This window comes from Parasteatoda tepidariorum, chromosome 7 (assembly GCF_043381705.1).
Source record: "Parasteatoda tepidariorum isolate YZ-2023 chromosome 7, CAS_Ptep_4.0, whole genome shotgun sequence".
Taxonomy (NCBI): Eukaryota; Metazoa; Arthropoda; class Arachnida; order Araneae; family Theridiidae; genus Parasteatoda; species Parasteatoda tepidariorum.
Window position 1 is genome coordinate 28281854 of NC_092210.1, and position 7143 is coordinate 28288996.

Sequence of the window (7143 nt, forward strand, 5' to 3'; positions counted from 1 at the left end):
TCTTTTATTTGTCTAATTCGAACCAGATTGAATTCAGATTTGAACTCGTGTGAAATAATTCCTGAAATTCTGAAAAACCAGGAAATGGACACAGTTATGTCGGAATGGAAAATAAATTGAATAACATGATACAAAGTTTCAATAAAATTCAATTATTCTTCATAAATTTTATTTCATTTATCTAAAATAAAATGCTTGATACTGTGCTAATGTGGTTGCTTATTTATTTATTTACTTATGTAAGAAGAAATTTTATTTTTAATTTAGGAGTAAGTGCCGTTCCTTCTTCCCTATACAATCATAAATGGATTTTTATTGTAAAACGTTCAGTATTCGTAAGTTAATTTCTTTATTTATACAAGCTTTAACTAGAAATAAATTCACTATACAAAATAGTTTGGAAAAAATACACATGCCTCACTTTTTTGGGAGAATTATACCCTTTTTATGAAAGTTAAATCGGTAAATTCTATTTTTATTTGTCTAATTGGAAGCAGGTTTTAATCTGATCTGAACTCGTGTGAAATAATTCCTGAAATTCTGAAAACCAGGAAATCTACACAGTTATGTTGGAATATAAAATAAATTGAATAATGTCATACAATGTATCAATGAAATTCAATTCTTTTCTATAAATTTTATTTTATAAGGACCAAAAATGAAATTCTTAATACTTTTCTAATGTGGTTTATTTATTTATCTATCGAGAAAAAATTTATCTATTTAATTGTAAGCGTCGTTCCTTTGTTTCGTATACCATCCAAATTGGATTTTCGTTGTTAAATTCATATCTTTCAGTAATTGTAAGACAGTTTCGTTACCAAGCTTTAACTACATAGAAATGCACAATACAAAATACTTTCGAGAAGAAAAAAAAATACGTAAGTCTAACTTTTTCATTCCCCCATGTCCATAAATTAAGGAAAATTCAGAACCACACGGAAATTGAACTCTAAAGTAAAAATTTCACCTGTAGAATTATCACACACATTTAAAGAATAATAAGCAAATTACAGGAAGCCACCATATGACGCCCATAGTATGTAAAATGACGATAGTGTAACAGAGGAGTATGTAAGGAATTGTGAAAAAGAAGTAAAATGGTTCACAAGCGTCTTATAAGTCGCTCAGTGCAATAATTGAATAATTATGACACATGTCGTTGGATTTTTACGTGATAGAATAATCGGCATTTTTACTAACACTTTTCGAATAACTGAAATAATTACGTTGCTATTCATTTGAAAATATATTGCTATAAATATTTTAAGAAACAATATGTGGGGCGCCACACATTCAAAGACTGTAATGATGTCAGAATATATGGCAGCTTGTTAGTGTTTCCGGAGTGAAAGAGAGAATCAAGTGCAATTGGCAACAAACAATTGTCGAATAACCAGAAAAATTCTTGGTTGGTAGCAAATTTAAACACCAACTGTGCAAACGCTTATTACACGAAGAGTTTGAATGAGTGCTGAAAGTGGGAATGGTATAAAGCCAATTTGAAGTTAACGGGTAAAAAATAAATTATTTTGTAATGTTAACATATAAACTTTAAAGCTAGTTGTACACAAAAAAAGTTATCTATTGTTTGTGTCAATGAACATAAAAAATGTCTACGTACACATACCCCATTACTATTTCAAAGGAATATGAAAAGACTATTATTGTGTACCGGGATATAACAGAAATCCTTTACCTCTTAAATTGTAACGAACTTGCAGAAAATGCAAATTGTAATACATTTTTTCTCCTTTTACAAGCAATTTCATGTCTTTATGGAATGTTTTTTTTAAAAAATCAAAAAATTCTGAAATTTTTAAAAATATGTCATTTTTGAGAAGTTTTTCCATTATGGTATGATGAAGGAATATACACGATATCTGACGTATTATTAATTTTAATATTTCTTCAAATAAAATTCAAATAAATTGTAAAACTCTAGGAAATATGACATTTTTAAGAGATGGTAATCGTTTTCTATTATGCTATTCGAAACACACGACGTATAACGAAAGCTATCCAAACGGACGATATGTAACATAATATTAATTTTTACGCTTTTTCCTCTAACTTTCTTCATAAAATTCAAAAAAATTCTGAATTCTGAAAAATACAACATTTTCTGAGATTGTAATTCCGCCGTGCAAATATATATATCTATATATAAAATGAAATTAAAATAAATAAAAAAATCAATGAGCGACCAAAAAAAAAAAATCAAAATTGAGATATTTATAATTTGGCATCCTTGCATGATAAGCTGCATATTGTGTGTGTGCAAAGAAATATTTTTAAAAAATAAATTTTGTTTTATCAGTTTTCGAAAATTTTATTTTAGCGTTTAGAGCATTAGTAGAAGAAAGAAAATAGTTGTGAAAGTCACTTTTCGCGAAATCAATAGTGAAACAAGTTGTTTTTTCAACTGCACGGCAGAATTGTTTTCTATTACGCTATAAAGAAAACGGTCCGACGCACGATACATAACGTAATTATTAATTTCTACATTTCTTCCTAAAATTCAAAAAACATTTTGAAGTTCTAAGTAATATGACATTTTCAAGATATTGTATATGTTTTCTAATATGCTATAAATAAAGCAGTCCGAACATAATATCATACATATTATTAACTTTTGCATTTCTTCCTCTAACGTAGCAGTTCTTGCACTTTTTAAAATAGTAAAATTACAATTTATTATAAAATAATATGAACCAAAGCGGGGAGCCATCCCTTCCACTGAGGATCAGAATTGTGATGGCATGTCTTCATATCGTCCTCAGAGCAGTGGAGGCTCAGGGGATAGAGCATTCGCCTCCATTGAGGTGAACCGGGTTCAAATCTCAGCCATGACTGATCGATACGAATTCCCCACCCGACTCGTACCAACCACAGTGCTATCTTCAAATATCCTCAGTGGTAGACGGATCATGGATTAGAGTCCCCTTGCTGTCAAACTAACTATAGTAGGTTTTTGTGGCTTTCCTCCCTATGTAACGCAAATGTGGGCTAGTTCCACCCAAAACTCCTCCACGAAGGCAAATTTCCCCCAATACTTGAACCAGAGTTCCCTTGTCTTCTGGATTAGGTTCGAAATTACAAGGCTACAGGGTTGAACATTGGTCGCCGTAAACTAAAAAATTGGAACTGCTGTTCAACGCCGGTTATAAAAATATTTTTAAAAAAAGGAAGAAAAAAAGAAGCCCATAGTGCAACTAATGTGACGTAAAGAAACAACTACTACTATAAAATAATATGATTCGTATACGATACAATATCACCGAATGTCTTTATTGAAAAAAAAAAAAAAAAAAAAAACAGTTCTTACATTCTTTCACAAAAGTGAACCGCAACGTTCGAAATGTGGTTATTATCAACAGTATTAATGGATATGTGACTCGCCCCACAAGAATTCGCCAATGATATAGAATTGATGTTGTATAACGTAATGGCATATCCGCAAGAAATGCATTAGATATTTTTTTTTTATACACCAGAGCAGTTGAAAATATGGCAATTTTCTGACTAGTTGGATCATTTTTTATCTTCACATCATTACCATTAAACTAGTGGTTTTGAAAACCTGTTATATATTTCTTTTTCAAAGATTAAATAAGATATTCTAGTCGTTTAGAAAGTTTACATTTTTTTTTTATTATGCAATGGTTATTGAAACTTGTGTTTAAAAAGAAATTCTTCATTTTCAACATATTTATAGTTTTTTTTAAATTTTTTTTTATTTTTACTTTGAAAGCAAAAAAGAAATAAGCGAAAAGGGTCTAACTAATTAAGAACTTTTAATAATTTGTACGTGTTGCAAATCAGGTAAGTTTTACAAAAAACTACCAAAATTTGATTGATGAAATTTTAATTTACCTAAAGAAATAATTTGTTTGAAGTAATAAATTCTTTTACAAAAAAAAGAAGAAAAAAATCAGTGTAAGCAAGAGAATATTTCATAGAACGAATCTTTCTTTAATTCAATCTATCCCAAATTGATGCAATTATTAACCTCGCTATAAATTTTGATTTACAGTAATTGTTCATTCAGCCAATTAAATATTATTTGACGGCGTTTATTTCTTTAAATAGATCTTAGAGTTAGTAACCCATCAATGCCAATGACCAATTCACAAATTTTAAATAATACTTTGTATGCTAGTTTAGTTTTAGATGTCATGAAATCAATAGGGAAATTATTTAAAAAATTTTATAGCAAAAAAGAAATTCTCACATGAAGATCCAAGTTTCTTTAGTTGTTACGAAAAATTTAAATAAAAAATTTAACGGGTTTGTTTACCTGTAATATATATTTATTTTTCTTTCTTAGTATTCTCTACTATTATTAAATTTTTTATTCTTAAGTATTATTTCAATTTAAAGGCTAAATATTAAAAGCGGCGATTCCTTAGTATAAAGTTATCCTATTATAATACGCAACAATTTAAAATAAGAATATTTATATATTATAACCTATTAAACTTTTTACTTTCTATTGAAAAGTAAATTACATTTATAATGCAGTAGATGGTTTTGAATAAATTGTAAGTATAAAGTACTTAGAGAAACAGCTCCTAGCAGAGAGAAGGCCTCTACACAGGTTATCACAATCGAGAAATCGGATCCTTTCGTAGTCCGAACGTTATGATATCTTTCGCATTAACCTAATCCCCACAGCGTAGTTTATGTTCATTACCTCGGTTTACGAAATTAATCCGCGCGAAAGCCGTCTCTCTCTTAGAGGTGTTGCTTAAAGGTTTTCTATACCCTTTATGCATTATTTAGGCTTTGCCACGCGGCTTGAGTATTCGCCAAAAACGTTTCCGCTTTATTTACTTGTTGAAAAATAGTAAATAAATAAATTATTATAATTGTACATATTATAATTGTAATAGTTGTACATAGAAGGCAAGGGAGCTCCTGGATCAGTTACAGAGGAATTGATTTGTTATGGGAACTTGGAAGACTTTGTAACCCAGACAGATTTAACATGCACCAGTCACCATTTAATACGCGGAGATTCTTCCGCCTATTGGATTCGAACTCCCATTCTCACGAACACGAGTCCAATATCCTACCAACCACATGCTATACTGATTGCTGCATAATTATATTCACCAAGAAAACCTCTGATGACAGAAATCGCATCAAGGCACGATTATTCCATATTAGGTTTTTATAAAGTGATACGCCTCTGAATATGCGTTTTAATTTATTTATTTATTTGCTCTGTGACACTTGACTTGATGGATATTTCTATGTTTATGTCAATCTATATGCATACATAGTCAAACACAATCAGTATTCGCTTAACCCTAAAAAAGATACAAATTTTCCCTTACTTTTATCTATTTACCGTAATTTTAAAATGCACTTTTAGAATTGTATGAAAATGTTTCATTTATTTTAAAATTGTTATATTTGTAGAAATTATATTATCAGGAAGTTAGATGGTTTTTGATGAGATATTGAGTTGGAAACCACTGAAATATGTAGGCTTATGATGGACTGTTTTTGTTGCACCATCAAACCATGTTGTTTTTACTCATGTTAGGCCAACGTAAAGTAGTTCAAATTCCTAACATTGGATGATGGTACCATCAAGATGTAAGAAGGTTTTTGATACACGCTTATGATGGTAAACATCTTGTTTATGTTGTTCCATCATAGAAAAACTTTCAAACATTTTGTCTTGTGCAAAGAAAAAAAAAAATAGTTATGCTACAGCACACTGTAGCATAACTATTGAAGACATGGAGATTTGGTCTGCATATTTTCCTGACCAACGCCTTCACTGCAGCAATATAGTCAGCATTGTGTAGCGATCTCCTTTATTACGCTGATATGCGGATACCCGCTAATCTGAAGCTGGGTTGGCATCAAGCCCATATCGGGAATAAAATCCCAATAATTCATGATGTCAGTTCAGTGACTTATTCACAGAACCATCCTGACTCATTTATAAACATGAATAATTCTAAATTCAGGGTCGCATAATTTTTAATGAACAAAAAGATTATTTGTCTCTTGTGTCTGATTAAATTTCATCCCCATTAAGCCGTACATGTTCTAAAAGGTCTTGAAGTAAAGATAACGGCGTTCTTTCGATTTATTTACAGCCAGTAGTAGTTTTTTTTTTAAAAAAAATGACCTACCACAGTAAAGTTCAAGAAAATTAAGCCGTAATTCGCCGATTCGAATACCTACATTCTTCTATGCACTTCGAAAGAAAGACATTTACGAAATGGTTTCCTGTTTTTGTTCTATTCTATGAGCGAAAGTTAGTTCCATCTGCTTAACATTCACCCTATTTTTTTCCCCGACTTGTTCTTATCGTCTTTCAACCAGAGGTCGTCCTCACACCTGACCGCTGATTAAACATATTTGCACGCCCGTGCTCCGAATACAAAGACATATTTAGAGTTTATGGGTGTCAAGAGATGGAATTGTTTTCACATCACAATCACGCACTCTCCTTTGTAATGCTCCGAATACTAAATTAGCTCGACTTTTATTCGAAAATGGAATGTTTAGTCATTCATGAAACATCGAACTCTAAGAATAACATCTTGGCCTGTGCTCTACCTCGAATAAAACATAAAATGTACGTGTACATATAATCATAGTCTTACTGTTTAGATGGAAGGAAAAGATATTTGATCTCGTTCATATTTTTTGAGAACACCTAATACAAGAATATGCCGTGAAATTAACACTTCTCTACGGTGTTTAAGTTTAAGGATATAAGAAAAGTCTTACTAAACTTAATTAGGCTTTGGATGCAGTATTACGTAGTAGAAAATGTTATTGACTGATGGTACCCCAATTCATAATTACTTAGAAATAAGATTTCGACGAATTTAGAAATAAATCACCTAAGAGCCACAGTGGCTCATAGGATAGAGCATTCGCCTCCCAGTGACGTAAATCATGTTCGAATCACAGTGGTGGCTGGTTCTTAGGAATTCTGCTCCCGAGTCGCTGCCATCACAAAATGTCCGTCCTAAAATATGTAGCTGATTTAAAATATCCTTAATGGTAGTCGGATCATGGGTGAGTGTCCTCTTGCCTTCGGGCTAACCATGGGAAGTTTCCCCTCTCCATTCGCAAATGTGGGTTATTCCATCAAAAAATCCTCCTCGA